The 16,654-nt window shown below is 49.0% G+C and overlaps 1 long non-coding RNA gene across 1 annotated transcript; it reads left to right on the top strand.

Annotated features, from left to right (window-relative positions):
• Positions 1 to 11,767: 11,767 nt before the first annotated feature.
• On the top strand, positions 11,768 to 13,390 carry LOC130859909 (uncharacterized). The gene is made up of 3 exons (XR_009055353.1): positions 11,768 to 11,799; positions 12,372 to 12,533; positions 13,111 to 13,390. It is a non-coding gene; the product is annotated as an uncharacterized LOC130859909 (long non-coding RNA).
• The last annotated feature ends 3,264 nt before the right edge of the window (positions 13,391 to 16,654 follow it).

Genomic DNA, 16,654 nt, shown 5'->3' with positions numbered 1-16,654 from the left:
CTTTTCTCACCTCTTCAGGTAGCTCTTCCTGATCCTTACCATACAACCTACAAGTGATTTCTCTCTCATCTAAACTCTGGTTGGCTGCTTTAGGCTGAACTTCCCTGGGCAGTCACCCTTTGGTGGAATCATTGCACCCCAGGATTGGCAAAATACATATTGCAAACTTGATTTTATCATTTCCTCAGTCAGGCTCCAACGAACAGATTCACACTCGCCAAGTTCCTAAGAAACAGATTTTAAAGCTCAACTGCTACTTAATTCCTTCGCAATAAGCAATGTACCAGCCCAAGTTCTCTACATAGGACATGTCCTTCTTGGAAAGTCAGTATAGTGAAGAGACCAGAATAGAATATTGCTAGGTAAATGCAGAATCAGAAAAGAGAAAATATTGTCTAGCTCAAAAGATATTAGCATCAAATATATGTATAGCTTGGTGTTATCCTCCCCTGATCTAGGATAACTGTCAAGATAAAACTATCTCATCATAGGTTCACTGATAAGTCACGCTATATTAATCAAATTTCCTATTTTGATCAGGGGACAAAGATTAAGAACAGGCAGAAACAACAGGCACATTTTATTTTATACCTTGACCAGGAAAGTTTTGACAAAGTGTCTCATAATATTTGCATCAACCAGGCAGAGATATGTGTACAGGATGACAGGACAACCTGGGGAACCTGTCACTGTGTGATTAACCACAGTCGTACTCTGCTTGGCTCCATCCCGCTCAACATTTTTTTAAATTATGGCAACAAAGACATAAACATAGTGTCCCTCAATATATGCTCATGTCACAAAACAGAGAGGTATAGCTGATATCGCCTGACTGAATTAAGACTCAGAACTAACTCAACAGATAGGACATTAATCTAAAAAGATGAAATTTACTAAGGCTAGTTGGTAAATCCTACACTTAAATCAACTGCACTGAGTGTAAAATGGAGAACCTAGCTTAACAGCCACTCAAATTTCCAGAAAAATGGAAAAAATAACAGAGATTGGGGGTTTTATCATCCATAATTTCCTCAGGCTGCATGAATTGAATATCCAGGTAATGATTTCACTACACACTCTACCCAGCTATGTGCCTACTGTTAGTACATTTAAGAGGGATATTAATGACCTAGAGCAAGTCCAGAGAAGGGTGAGCAGAATTGTGAAAGGACTTCAAAATATATTCTATGAAAAATGGTTGGGGATGGGGGAGGGGAAAGAGTGACTGAAGGAGCCAATAAAGTTTACAGTAATTAGTGGGGACATTTGTTTGCTTTCTTCACATATGTACGTGCATGAAGATTTGGGGCCTTTCCAGGGTACTGAAGGCTGAACTAGAAACAGTGGGTCCCAGTTATAAGGAAGGCAGTTTTCAGTTCAATAAAAATAACTTGTAAAAATAATTACAACTATCCTGCAGTAAAATAAGCTACCCTGTGAAGTTGGGAGCTCTCCATCACAAGACTTTTCAGAACAGGTTGGATGACTATCTGTTACGACCCACTCCTTACCAAGAAGCACGCCAGTCCCCCACCTGCAGCTCAGAGATCAAGAGGCCAGCTTTGTAACAAAACTATTAAGAACCATCTAGAGGAGCTGGACCAAGTCAAGTTGCTGGTGGTACTGCTCTGACCCAGGAACCTGGTCCTAGCATCTGGGCCTCTGGCACTCCTCCTGATGAGCAGGTCATTTCCTCAAACACTGGTTTCAGTAGATGAAGCCGTTGCTTTACTACTTGGTCCTCAAAAGCAAACTGGTATTTTGCTTTTCATTCTGTCTACTATTTATTAAACTGGAGTCTTATCTATGAACACCAGTCTCTATAGGTAGGTCTCCAAGACCACCCCAAGGAAAGCTGTCAAAATCCCAAGGCATAAAAGAGCTGTCAGCCTGCATCAGTGCCTACTGCCCACTGCCAAGAGACCTGGCCAGGCCCACCATCAATTTTAGAGCAACTAACAAAACTCCCTGCTATCAGCTCCTGATGAGTTGGACTTTGTTACCTCCCATATATCAGGCACTAACGATACAAAAATAAGTAGTCCTTGCCCCCCAAACCTCCCAATCTGGTAGGGTAGTCATCACCTTAGCATATTGTTTATGCCACTAATAGAGCATATGAGTGAAAAATTAGAATACACCATATTCTCTGAAATACAGAGAAGTAAATATGGTAGTGCCCCATTATGCACGGTTTCGCTTTCTGAGGTTTCAGTTACTTGTGGTCAACCACAGTTCAAAAATATTACATGGAAAATCCCAGAAATAAACAATTCATAAGTTTTAAATTGTACGTTGTTCTGAGTAGCACGATGAAATCTCACGCCATCCACTCCCTGCAGCCCTGGATGTGAATCATCTCTTTGTCTAAAGCATCCACACTGTACACGCTACCTACCTAGCTAGTATAGGAAAAAAACACAGTATATATAGGGTTTGGTGCTATCCAGTTCCAGGCATCCATGAGGGTCTTGGAACATATCTCCCCTGCAGACAAGGGAGGACTACTGTGATCAAAAACTCCTTCCTGATATAGCAGTGGGGAAGCTTCTCAGGAAAGATTTCAGAGGACATGGCACTTGAGCTAGGTTTTGAGGGATGAGTAGGCTTTTGCCCCCTGGAAAATGTGAAAGACAGGAAGGCACGGAATTCTCTGCTGATGAAAGAGCATAAAAAACAACGCTGAGGCACAAAATTTGCCAGCATAATAGTCAGGAAATCGGAACTACCACCTGGAGAGTCATCCTCTCCCTCTGCCTCCTAAGTCCTGAGGCATGACAGTCTCTGACCATGCTGTGTTCTCTAGTGAGGGGTCAGGGATCCTACTTGCCAGAACTGCAAGCTGAAGGAAAGACTCAAGACTTTAAGGACCTGGAGGAAGAAGTGTGCACAGATCCAAAGGCGACACAGCCTTTGAGCTAGGCTACCTCGCCTCTACGCCCTTCACTTTTCGCTCTCTCCCGCCTCCTTTTACCCTCTCCCTTTTCCATATCCATTCTATCCCCAGTCCCAGTGGTGGTTATTTGGGATATATTCTGCTTCTCTCCTTTGGATTTCCAAATTCAGACCATCTCCTGCTCTACCCTCCACTTTTATGGTCCCTTGCTCCACTGGAACTAATTCTGTGTATTTACCCACATGGAAATTCAATAAACTATTTAGTTCAGTACAATAAATATCTGTTTATTGAATTCTTACAATATGCTAGACATTCAGGATACAGAGATAAAAAGAGACTCTTCTCTGCCCTCAGGGAGCTCCAGGAAACAAGGGAAGAAGCTGTCTTCTACCTGGCTGTGACTCCTCAATTCTCTTCATTTTCTAACCCTCTTCTCACACACAAACCTGAGTCCCTTGGGTAATTAACAAGATAAGTAATGGATTTCACCAAGATGGTGCCTCTTGCAAGACTGGAAAGTTTAACAAAAGTGGCTTTGTATAGTTCCAGTGGTTTTTGTTTTTCCCTTTGCACCTTAGAAGGCCCTGAAAACCTGGTAAATGTAGCTTTGAATCATCAGAATCTTTTTGATGGGCGGCTGGCAAAGCAGGGGAAACTTGGAGGACTTGACAGACAAGTAGGTGTAGTCTTTTCTGGGTCTCTGCCTTTCAGTCGCTATCTGGTTTTCTCTTTCTGGATTTCTCCTTCATCTCATATGATGCTTTTTCCCCCTCAGGATGGAAACAAACCATGGGAAGCTATGAAAGGCATGGGTAAGGGAGAGAGGGCGCCTGCCACCACCCAGCCACAAGAGTGGGCTTGAGACAGCAGGAAGAGCCAACCCGACCATGTTGTGCTTCATCTGGAGACCCTGCTTCTGAATCTATGCCTTTCAGAACAGGCTTTTCCCTTTCATCAGAAACTCTTCATGGACCATCTCTGGAGGGATAACCCAGGCCCATCCATGTCACCCAACCTGCCATAAGGTCTTCACCCACGACCTCACTTAACTAACGCAAGGGCCTTCTATGTCCTAGACGCTCACCTTATATCCTGGCCTGCCACAGGAAAGCCTCAACCATTCTTCCTCCCAATTGCCCACTGGTATATTTATTACTTTTCACCAGTATAGTTATTAGATACAGATTCAAGGAGAATTAGATTCACACCCCAAAGCTCTTCTGTCCAGACAAAAAAGCCACCTCTGCCTTTTGCTACCTTCTGCATTTGTTTTGCTAAACCCCGCAGTTCTTCTAACATCACTAATCTGAAGAGAGGACTAGAGAGAAAAGCAGGGCTGGGATGGCAAAGAGATTAGGAAGGATCTAGAAAAGGAGTAATGGCTGTGCCTACCTTCTCTCAGAACTGAGATAAAGGGAACACACTATACATGGGCACTGTTCAGAGGCAACTCCCTTGTAATTAGGTCAACCATTTCCCCAGACGTTGCATCCAGCCGTTTCCATCAGGATCCAGGCACAGTAGAGAAAGCCCACAGAAAGAATGAGTTTTAAGTGGAGGGGGGGACCCTAACTCTCTTCTCCTCCTCTTGCCCCCCATTTCTTCGCTTCCCCTCTCCTGTCCCAGACGTCTCCCCCTACACTGCTAGAATTTGCTTAGGGCTGGCTCAGAGGAAGTCTGACTGTTCCCTTTCTTCTCTTCGACCCCTAACCGCAGGCCTCCTTGCACTCAAGCCTTCTGCCATTCACAACCCTGTCTTCTGGGCTGCCCACCAAAAGTGCAGGCTTTATCCTTGTTATGTTGGGCCCCAAGAAGAAAGACGAAGAAGGCAGCTGCCAGGGGTTAGAGCTCCTTACGCTCCACTGCCCCTTCCACATTCCTCAGGCAGACTGAGAACCAGAATCCTGACCAGGTTCAGGCTTGCTTCTGTGACAGCGAACACCTTCTCCAAGCAGAGAGGATAGATCTGAAATGCACAGTGTAAACAAACAGTTTTTCTTGAGGCTCACAGCACTCTAAAAACACGATGTGCTCTGTGAATTAGCTCAACTATTTTGGATGGATCACAAGAGCCTGGCTGTCACCTTTTCCTAGACTGTCCATCCTGCTTTTTCTCCTTTAACTTGTTTCCATGCTTCTGTCTCTCTCCTCTTGTCTGCTTTCTGCCCCCTACCCTTCTCCCTCTCTCCCATCTGACGTTTTTCCCCCCTTGGGAGAGCTGGGAGAGCCCAGGAAGTGAAGTGAGCAGCGGGATTCAGAAGAGCTTTCCCAATCCCTTAACCTCCAGTGCCCACATATCACGCGGCCCCACAGGAGGTGCAGCAAACAGATGGTCCCTAGTACTTCCTACCATTGCATGGTTCTACCTAGCTCTATGCGTCCCTGCTTACCCACAGGAAAACCAGTCACATCACTCAGAACCCCCAGCCATTGGTGGTGGGACCTTCCGATGCTTTCCTAAAAAACTCTGGAGGTCTACCAGGTCCAGTACAGCAGCCAAACATAGGCACCTTAGACTCCAGCCTGCTGAGGGTCCCCATGACCCTGCCTTCCCCCCGGCCTTATCAGGTGTTATCTAGTCTACCAACATTGCTATATTCTCACTGGTTCCATTTACAATTCTGAACTTGAAGATTTCTTCCACTGTCCCTCAGTGAAACTGTCTCTTTCTTCACGATCTCTCCTTTCTGGCCACTGATCTATCTCACCCAATAATCGGGGAGGATGAGAGGGAAGAGTTGGAAACTCTGGAAAACTAGAGAAAATGAGAGGATGAGAAGTGGCAAGTGCCCACTCTCTCCAGCATTCCAAGGGAACAGTCAGAGAAGCCAGTCCCCTTACTTGCTCACCCCCCCTAAAAAAGTGACTTGCGTCTAGAATCATGCTATACTTCTTTAGCAAATTACCCCAAACCACCATCATGACCCTCATTCCATCAAGACTCAGTGACTTGATAAGGAACTGTCTTGACCTAGAAGTTTCCACCCCACAGTGTGACCAGTGGCCTTCCTGTGGAGCCCAGGATTCCCCCTGGGACTCCGGCCACCCAGGACACACTCAGGCTACTTGAAGAGGTATGCCATTCTCTAGCTTTCTTCTCTCCCCACCCAGGAAGTTTCCACTGAAGCACCTTTGCTAAGACCAACTGAGACCCAGTCCTCGGCCTTTCACTGACGCCTCCCCTCAGGCTGACTGGCACTCATCAGTCGCCTCAGACACAGAATATCTCAGCTACCCTGGAGTCAGTCACACAGAACTCTGGCTCTGCTACACACATCCCTCATCTGTTACTCCACAAGCCCGCCAACATCCAGGGAGACTCCTGAACAGACCACTAGACTCCAGAGCTTGCTAAAGGCAGCCTCTACCCTTGCCCACACGGTTCCCTTCTGGCCCATCTGCTCACCATTTTAGCAGTTGCACAAATTCATTCTTTTATTTGTATGTAATATTAACATAAATAATGTATACTTTTAGATTAGGTATTGAGTTTGTTCATGTTTTCTTGGAGATTTGGTTTCTATTATTAGGCTCCACATCTGTCTTCTCTGTGAAGAAATGACCCTTCTTTTCTTTTAAGAAAAATTCCTTTGACAATACGTGTATTTTCAGTATTAATTTTGTAAAAGGTGAAGGCGGGATTCTGTAACCATTGGCAGGATGGGAATGTGGAGGCAGGGAACGCAGTTCTCAGGAATCTCCAAAAAGAGAACAAAGACGACACCGTGAGCTTTGGACACAGCATTTTCTTTCCTTTGCCTAGGACCTGACAACTCTGCTCTGCCTATCACAGTTACAGCCTCACTCCCCTACCACCCCCAGAAAACCCCTGCACAGGTTAGAACTAGAGGATAACAGGGATTTGCACTCCAGCTAGTCAACAAAAGAAGTCTATGCTAAACCATAGGATTCCAAAAAAAAAGGGGGGGGGGGGGCGTCCAGAGGATGAAGGAGACAGGAACTGAAGCCTATAAAGGTGAGCTTTATGGACAGACTGGGATAGGCCCGCCCTACCCAACAAGAGCAAAGGAGACACTGCAGTGGAGGAGACAACCCCGGGGTCTGGGAAGCATCTACTTTCCACAGGACCAAGCTGAGAACAGGTTTGGAATCCAATAGAGTCAAAGAGCTAATAGCAAAGCTTAGGATCACAGCAGGTTACAACCCAGTCTAAAAGATCTCTTGGCCGCTATATTTCACGTTTTCTTATTTGGTTTTTTTTTTTTTTTTAACTTTCTATTTCCCTGTAAAAGTTCCTTTTGAAAAATTTCAGCCTTGTCATAGGCTGCTACCATGAAAGGGCTCTGCTCACTCCTGTGGCAGCAATAGTGCTGCAGCCAACTTGGCAGTGGAGGTCTGTGCCCTCTCTCCTCTGTCCTAAGCTTCTCATCAGAGGGACTTTGGAGGACAAAGGGAGAACTGGGACCAGCGAAGGACAGTAGTAAGAAAATGCCTTCCAAGGATGAGGAGTTTTTATTTACTTTGAATCTTACATTAGATGGTGTCCTCTCATTCTCAAATAGAAAAAAAAAAAAAAATTCACCCAAAACATTACTCCTGAATCTTAAAAGCATCACATTCCAATGATGCCACAAGTAGAAGAAAGAGTTCAGGGGGACCCATCTCTATTCCTTGTGGCCAAAGAGCAGACTTAATGATGCCATAAATATGGCTCCCCGAGAGGGAACCCTGAGGCATCACTTGACCTCACTCTCCTGGTGTTCTCATTTGATTCTCATCACCTCTTCTATCCAGTCCTATCCACCTCTCTGAGCACGTCTCTCCACTCCTTTCCCAACCAGACCCTTTCAGCAGATTTAGGGGATAAAAACTCACAACGCCCTCCTGCCCCCTACTCCACGTTGTATCCCCCTATCCTATCTCCTCCTGTATTTGCCTACGTGGAGGGGAAAGGGGGCAGCTGGTGTGGCTTCTCTCGGAAATGCTCTTCCTTGTTTGGCAACCAGTACAAACCACTGTCTCTGAATCACTTCAACTCCTCATAAGCTGAGGAACCATTATTTAGCAAGTACAGACACCCACTCAAATTGAGCTCAGGAAGTACTGTGGCTGGAGCAGAGGGCTCTAAACTCTGGATTAAGGAGATGGACATCCCTTGAGGATGAGTGTCACCACTCTGATGCAGCGCAGCAAGGAGCTGTAGAGGATCTGTTACTGTCTCGGCGTGCCTGTCCTTCCATCTCTGAGTAGGGTCATCATCTAAGCCAGTCTCTCCACATCCCTGTCTCTCCTATTCTTTACTCCCCTCCCTCATCCCGCCTCCTTTTACTGTAAAGCACGTGAGAGATGACAGGCCAAGGAGGCTGAGAGGCTGGGAAATCAGGTTTCACAGATCGGCCAGCTGCAGGACACGGTCCAGGAGGGCCAGAGGAAAGCAGGTGATTCATTCGTGTGCCTACCTGCCCTCTTCCCATAAGCTGCTTCTCCCTTCAGAGTAAGTCCTCTCTGCCTACCTGATGTCCCCTGCTCAGCTCCTCAACCATTTTATGACCATTGGATCTCATCACGACCTCCTACTGGCAGGAGGGAAGCCCTTGGGTATGACATGTGAGATCAGGGGATAATTGATCCCCCGCCAACCATCTCCCTTCCTCTCGCACATTTCCCACATTTTGAGTCTCCAACATAAGGCCCCTGCACAAAAAAGGCATTCGCCCTCCTGCACTGAAAATCCAGTTTCCTTTGTGCACATACTTCCCACACATTGAGAGGATTTAGCTGAGGTGAGTACTGTGGAGGATGAAGGCCATTTTCTGAATCCCCAGAAAACCCTCGACCCATTCCAAGCACCCCTGGTGTTTTATTAGGACCATCTCAGGAGGAATACAGAAAGAGACCTCCTTAGATGACCTGAAGAAGAATCAGTTTAATGGGATTCTATCTCTCTCCTAATTCTCTAGCACATTTGTTTGCCTCTCTCACCTCTGTTTATTTTCCTCCTCTCCATCTCCAACTCAATCATGATCCCCTCTGGCCTACGTGGTTTCCCTCTGGGGGAGGGAAGAGCACCTTCCCCTACTAGCAACAATTGGCTTCAGGGCCCTGTTCAGTAGCTGTGACCTACTTGCCCAGGCCCTGATTCCCTTGAAGCCTCTTGCCTGAGTCCTGCTCAATTTATTAGAAGCATTTCTAGTCACTAACTGTGGGCAAACCACCCAAGGTCATCAGAAACTAGCCTTCATTGGCAGCCAATCAAATACTAACCCCCTCACCAGAGTGCTCCATCACATTCTCCATCCCAGGGCCAACTTCCCCTCTCAGGATGCTATCATCATTTGCCTTAGTGCCCCAACAGCAATGCCACTGTCTTGCCATATCCCATTCCACTGCTCCAAAGCAGCTCATTCCACTCCTATCCAACTGCTTATTTAGCTCTTGACCCATGGATATGAAAAATCAGAGCAGCTTCCAGAAGCTGATTGCCTAGATTTGGCTCTCAAAAGTAACCCTTGCCTGTCTCATTTGCCCCACCCAAATCCGAACCCCATGATAAGACCATCAGGAATTGCCTGTGAGCATCAGTAAGATTATGAAGGATTTATGTAAAATGGGTCTAAGTTAGCAAATACAATGCTTTCTGGAATCTTGGAAGACTCTGAGAACTCTATAAATTTTTTTTGTAAATTAACAGAACCATATTCAGTGGAAACAGAAGTAGAACAGACTTTGAAGGCTTGGCAGTTATGTGAAGTAGCTCATTTCAGGGCTGGCTCTCTTAGCTCTCTCAGTCTGCCCTCAGCACCTCTCGTCACTGGCCTCCATCTTGCCTCAGCCCTTCTCATCCTTATCTTTGTCTTCTTCTCTGTCTCTCTTTATGTCTCTCCGGCCCGCCTCATTTCCTTCCTACTGTCTTCCCCAGGCACTACAGGCCAGGACCCCTTAGCTTGAGGAGGCTTTGCACTTCAGCTGTGGGCCTAAGGGTTCCCCATCCCTCAACAGATCCATATTAAAGGTAACCTGGGGACTCAAAAGGATTCTTCATTCTTCCTTCAACATCACCTTCTCTTAGCTACCTCAGCACTGCCCACTCTGCACCCCCCAACAAATACCTCTGATTCAATGACTTGATAAAGGGGAACACAGAAACTAGTGAGGATAGGAAAGGCCAAGGGAAATGGAGAACGACTTGGGGGGCTTCCTTTTCTCTGTTCAGAACTCCCCAGGGTACTCAGGAGCCTCCAGGGCTATATACGCTCCCTGTCAAAGAGAAAATGATTTCCTTGCCTCAAGGACTGACTGGGGGAGTCTTTCTCTCTCAGCCCTCAAAGACCAGTGGTCCCTGAGGAAGCTGACACTTGTGACAATGACTGATGGGAATTCCCCACGGAGCCTTGACTCTTACCACCATTCCCCTTTCCCAGGAGAGACGGACAAGATGCGCCGCCCCTCCCCGCGACCCCGCCCAGCAACCAGCACAGCTGTTCTGTGTATGACACAGCTCACCCAGCACCTGCCCACACCACATCCCATTCCCGTTCTCACCTGTACTTCCCTCTCTCACCTCACTTCTGACAGGCCCCATTTACGATACACTTGGGAAAGACAATCATCTCTCCTCATTTCTCCTTCCCATCCTTTGGGCTCCCAGCTCTAGCACATCCAACACCTTTCCTCTCTAACTCAATCCTCCCTTCTCACCCCCCAAGAGGGGTGGCTTCTGCAATTCTCATAATCAGGCTAGGGGCACATAGGGTGTGGCCTGTTTTCCTGGTTCCCCCTTTCACTTCCCTACTCTGCCCCTACTCCATTTTAACCACCAGACTCCAGCAGCCCCTCCCCCAGCCCTCCAAGAGGCCTAATAACAATAGCTAGGCCTTACTGGGTGACAACTCTGTGCCAAGCACGTGCTTGCGCAGCTTTTCTGGGACTCCAGCTCTAAGTGCCTACAGCACTCCCTCTTTCTTTCCTCGTATTTTCCATCTCTCGATGTCCTATCTCGCCTCTCTTCATCGCCGACCCCTTCTTCTAAAAAGTTATGTGGTGACCCCCTGCCATTCTTCTAGAGGCCACAGCTCCTGTAGCAGTACCCTTACAAGATGGGCACTTCATCTCCGTGCTCCAACCCTATACTCTAAGGAGGCCCGTCGGAGCCCAAGCCAGCTCTCACTTAGAGGCCTTCACAGAGAGACCATCTCCATGGGCAAGAACCCGCAAGCACCGGCCGCCTGCCTGCCGGCCTGCTCCCTAGCGCCTGGGCCTTCTGAGTCCCCAGCAGTGGCCACGTCACCTCACCCCGGTCCCGGAACCTGCCCAGGCCTCAGGAAAAGCCTCAGCATTTCACACAGGCTACAAAGGCCGCAATCAACCCCTTAAATTCCGGCCTTCTGACTAAAACGTCCTAAGTCTCCCGTCCCCACGCCTGGCCACCTTTCTCCTCTCCAGCCCACTCCCGTTCCCACCCACTTCTGAACCAATCAACCCCCACTTATTAAGTGACTCTTTCGACATCGCAGTCCCACTTTTTTTGTTTGTGTGAGGATTCATTTTGTACTTTTAGACCCCCTAAGGCGTGTCTTCGAGGGAGGAATTTCCCTTTCACCCTTCCCTACGTCGACGCTGCACTTTGAGCACCAAAAATGGCTGCCCCGCTATCGCCAAAACCGTTACCCCAGGGTCTCGCGATGAGAGCACTTGCTGGTAACTGCCGCCGCACTTCCACGATTCATGGTTCATTGGGCTGCTGAGCTGTCAGTCACTTCTGCCAGGCCAATGAGCAGCGTCGCCCCGCGAGAACCTGCGGTTGGGGGACAAGCCAACGAGTCTCTGACTGTTTGAGCCGGGAGGTGGCGCTGCGTGGCTCACCTGCTGCTGGCCCCGCGGGCGCCTGCGCAGCGCGGGCAATGGGCAGCAGAGTTGAGTCAGCCTAGACCCGCGCGCAGGTTAGGGGATCTGGAGGGGGAAGGGGAAAGGTGTGGCACCAACGAAATGTTGGAGGTTAGTGAGAGCGATCGTGTAGGGACGGCTGCAGCGGTTGGATTCGGCCCCGTCGCTGCCAGTGCCCTCACTGTGGGGAACGGAGTGGGTCTCTGCCTGGTCCCGGGCCTCAGTTGCTTGTGCATGGGGAGGGGGTTGACGCCTCAAGATCTCTCAGACTTCTTTATTTTTGATGTTTCGGAAGATAGGGAGGGGGGGCCCGTGGATCGCGAACGTGGGGCGAGCAGGGGGTGCGAGGCGGAGAAGCGCTTCCGGAATCCGGAGCCACGAGGACACGCGGGAGGGATGGAGGGAGAGCTTGAGGAGGGGACGGCTGGCCAGGAGGGCCTCTCTGCGTGTGGACGCGAAAGGCGGAAGCATCTTCGTCCGGGGTCTGCTCCGGCAGGGCTGGGGGTGGGGAAGGGAGCGCTGGGGGAGCTTAAAGAATCTCTCGCCCCGCTTCGGGGTCATGTTGTTTCCTGCCTTTCGAAGAGTTTGGTCTCTTCTCGGCAAGTTGAACAAGGATCTGTTCCCACAGTGCGAGCGGACCCCCGTCACTGGCTGTCTTCTGTTTTCTCAACCAACACCACCTGCAGCAGCTGACAATGACCCTTGGGCTTTCCCAGTGGATACCACAACACCATTTCCTGCCACCTGGAGGGAAGACAGAATAGTTGTTGGCAGCCACGGAGGAGTGTGGGTAGGAAAGGGGAGGCCTTTCCCCTCTTCCCAGCCCCCCTCCTCTCTCTTTCTTTTCCCCATATCCTTCTTCCCAGCCCTTCCCTCCTCCCGCCTGCTGACTCCAGCCAGGGCCACACCAATTTCCACTTGTAACTCCCTCTCCAGAAATTCAGGGGGCCCGAAGGCGTGCTCAGAAAGGGCTTTTCCCTGGCACGACCTCTCCACTGTGTCCTCCACTGAGAAGTAATCAGCTTCCGGAAAGTCTGAGAAATTGCTTTTCAGTAAGAGGGCACCAAATCAGTTTCAGAGGCATGGTCTGTAACGAGTACAGTTGGCAAAGCCACTTCTCTGACCCATGGGGTATTGGAGTACTCGACATTGGCCTTGGTGCGTTCGAGGTTGTCAGCCGAGGAGGTGTAACAAGTTTGTCCAGACCCAAATTATGTCTTGCTGCTTAAGCTTCTACCAAAAAGATTTCTACTTCTCAAGCCGTCCACCTTCCCCACAACTGTTTTTTTCCCCTGTGTCTCCTATTTCTTGCTCTTGCTCTGTTCTTCTTACTGTAGTTTGATTTGTTTTTCCCTTTGTTTTCTAAGGTCAGACTGGAACCTGGAAACAGTGCCGGCATGTTGGTGGTTCAAAGGAGGAGACCTGAGCATCCACCTTAAGACGAAGACCGCCCCCTCCAACTTAGCGGGGGTGAATTTTGTTCCCCACGCAGGTCCTCAGATGCTCTCTCAGACACCCCCTTGGTGCTAGGCTTGCTCTCTAGGCCTGCTAGATGGGTACCCCCCACTCTAACCCAACATCCCCAGTGACTAGCACCCCTGCCGCCTGCCTCCTATGTCCACCCGCATGGCAGGACCCCTACAGAAGCAAAACATAGTCACCTTAGACTCTGGCATACTGAGGCCAGGCCCTGATCCTGTCGGCCTCACCTTCCTGCCAACTTTGTATTTAATAAAAATATTGTTAAATGGTATTCATGTGTCAAAAGTACTGTTTAAGTATCTGTTGTTTCAAAAAGTAACATTAAATTGCATTCTCCTTTCTTTCCCCTTCTTTTCCCCATTGTATCGTTTCTGGGACCAAAATGATAGGGAGAGGCTGAGAATGAAGGTGAAGCTGGAGAAAGTGTGACAATATCCATTTCTCAGAGAGTGACTACGAAGCTAGCTACATACTCACAGGCGGGGTGCTTGAGAACACAAATGGTCCTGCTCCCCGCATCCAAGAAATGATTTTCCTGAGCACCAGACACAGCGTTCGATTGGGGATTGGGGGCATTTCCCCTACTCTATTAGGACATCATGTCAGAGAGATTTACAGGTCAGAAGACCTTCTTGCTATGTATAGTAATAAAAGCCCTAAAGTAGTTACATTTGGATTGGTCCCTCTAGCCAACTATCATGTAGCTGTTAAAAAAATTCATTTGAAGACTTTTTTCTTATGACAGGCAGAAAAAAGCCTGTTCTAAAATGGTATGTGCAGTGTGTTCAGAATCTTCTAAAGATAAGCATCAAACATTCCAGAAGCGGTTGGAATTACGGCTGATTTTTATTTTGTCACATATTTTTTATTTTCTACAATGAGCAAGTATTATCAGAAAAAAAATTGTAAAAGTAGTTGGTTCTTCCCTGGTGTCAGTGAAGAAGGAATTGGAACGGACGGATGGAGGGAGCTCTCAGGGCTGGCGGTCCCTGACATGACAGCCTGGCCAGTGGAGCTAGAAGGCCCAGTGGGAGCCAGGATCCCACAGTCCCGCGAATTGTCAGGAAGACACAGGCAGATTTAGATCTGGTGGAGGATGAGACACTGTATATTCCGCCTCACCTCATGTCAACTCACTTTTCCTTTCTTACTCCTTCTCTGCACTGGAATGACGAGTATTCCATACTTAAAGGCAAAAAACCTGGGTTCAAATCCTGACCCTCGTCCCTTCTAGGTGGGTAACTGGGCAGATTATTGAATCCCACAGAACCTCAGCCCGTCGGTCATGCGAGGCTCACCCTCACCTCAGGGACTTTGCAATTGCTTTTCCCTCTTTCTGGAGTGCCATGCGCCCAGATCTCCCTGTGGTTTCTTCCTTCCTGCATTTGGGTTGCAATGGGTCGCCATGCAAATGGCATCTCCACAAAGAGTTCCTCACTCCAGTCACTTCCCATAACATTTTTTTCAATTTTATTTTCTCTGAGCACTGATCCCTAACTAAAATAATCTTCTGTTTTGCTTAATTGCTTATTGTCTCTTAGAAATTAAATTCTTTGGGAGCAGGGAGCTCGTTGTCTTGAGCACCGCTGTATCCCCAGTGCCTAAAGCACCGCCTGCCACTAATTAAATGAGTGAGGCACCATGTGATACATCTGCACCATGTTTTCTTTTTTAATCTTCCTAAGAACCTCGTGTGGTTCACATATGAGGGAGAGGTTAGGGGCAGAGAAGTGAAGTACAGTGAGTAAGTGGCAGAGCCAGAATGAGAACTGATTCCAGAATGCTTTCCACTTCCCTGCCCTTCCCTCCCAAGCAGCCGGCATGGGGCCTGTTCGAGAGAGAGAGGGCTGGGACAGTTCAAGGGCAGGGAACGTCAAGAGCCAAGTCTGTGAGTCCAGAAAGTTCAAAATGGTAAAAAGACTGAATTGCGTATGGTCACGGGAAGCTGTGGGGGTAAAGGACGGAAAGAGCCGGAGGGGCTTGGTTGCCATTCGGGAACTCGAGAGCATTTTATGGGTATCTGAGCAGCACACAGTCTCTTTTATTCATTCCATGAAGAGAAACTGAACACCTCCTGTGGGCTTTAAGTGATTCAGAACGTCCCTGGAATGGGCAGTCCCTGTCCTTAATTGAACACCTACTGTGTGCTGCACACGGCTCAGGGCCCATCTAGGCTGGGGAGTCTTGTCCTTGTCCTCTCCGTATCTGGGGTACTGCATCAAGCTAAGTGGGTGTCTGGTGAGCAGGGGTTACCTGCCCTGAGCAGAGACAGATGGGAGATTTCAGTCATCATTAAGGTTTATTGACCAGCGTGCTGGAATTTCCCAGAGAGAGGAATTAATCTCGCTACCGACTGAGAGCAGACATCCTGCTGGGAGTAGTTACATAAATTCTGTTGCTCAAATTAATTAGGATCGTGATTCATTTGTTTAATGAGGAAGAATCTGATGGTGTCAAGAGGCAAGCCGGCGGGCCTTTCAGAACCCAGCCCATCCCAGGTGACAGTGCGGCAGGTGGAAGGGCTGGCGTGGATGGAACAGGGCGCTGCCGTGCATGGAAGGAGCCGAGCAATCGGGAAAAGGAATAACCTGAGGCAGGCAGAGACAGCCAGTCAGAATACAGTGCTCGTTTAGGAGGGGGTCTGAGGCTCTGCGGCCTCCCGAAGCGCCTGCCTCTTGGGGTTCTGAGTGTGCAGGAATGTCTCAGCTTCACGCCCAGTCGTCCGTCCCCCTCTTCTTTCCAAGCTGTGGCTAAGAATGCTCACGGCTGAAATCGCCTCGGCAGTGCACCCGTGTCCTCCCATCCCCCCAAATGCCAGATTATGTTATTCCCAGGAGGAAGTTCTCTTTCAATAAAGATCTATTGCTGGAAGCACATAGAAACATTTGTCTCTCACCCGCACCTCTGCCTACAACGAGATCCCCCCTCTTCCCCCAGAACGTCCCTACGCCTGGTCACCCAACCCCATCAGCGTCCTCCACGCGATCTGTGAGACGCCTCCTCTCCCTGTGACTGACCAGGATGGCCCAACCTGGGTAAGCCGTGAGTCGGGCACCACCAGCACCAGCCTCCTCACGAGGCAGACACATTGTCAAAAGCAGTGGTCGCCAGCATCTTTGGTACCAGGGACTGGGTTCACGGAGGACACTTTTTGGGGGGGGAGGAGGGCGGTGGGCGGTTGAGGCGGCAATGCGAGCGAACACTGGGGAGCCGCAGAGGAGGTTTTGCTCCCTCTCCCCCTCCCGCCTGTCACCTCCTGATGTGCCAAGCAAGGTTCCCAACAGGGAGGGTAGGCCGCGGGGGGCTGAGGACCTCTGGTCAAAAGCACGTGTGGCTGCCCAAGGGGCTTCATCCTCTTCCCAGACTGAGAGGAGAAGCTTTGCCTGGAGCTGGGTCCGTGACTCCTCACCGAGGGAGCGGGTAGCCATG

The sequence above is a fragment of the Hippopotamus amphibius genome, chromosome 9 (assembly GCF_030028045.1).
Source record: "Hippopotamus amphibius kiboko isolate mHipAmp2 chromosome 9, mHipAmp2.hap2, whole genome shotgun sequence".
In the NCBI taxonomy this organism is placed as follows: Eukaryota; Metazoa; Chordata; class Mammalia; order Artiodactyla; family Hippopotamidae; genus Hippopotamus; species Hippopotamus amphibius.
Note: the sequence above shows the minus strand (reverse complement) of the source record. Positions and strands in the feature narration are given on the sequence as shown.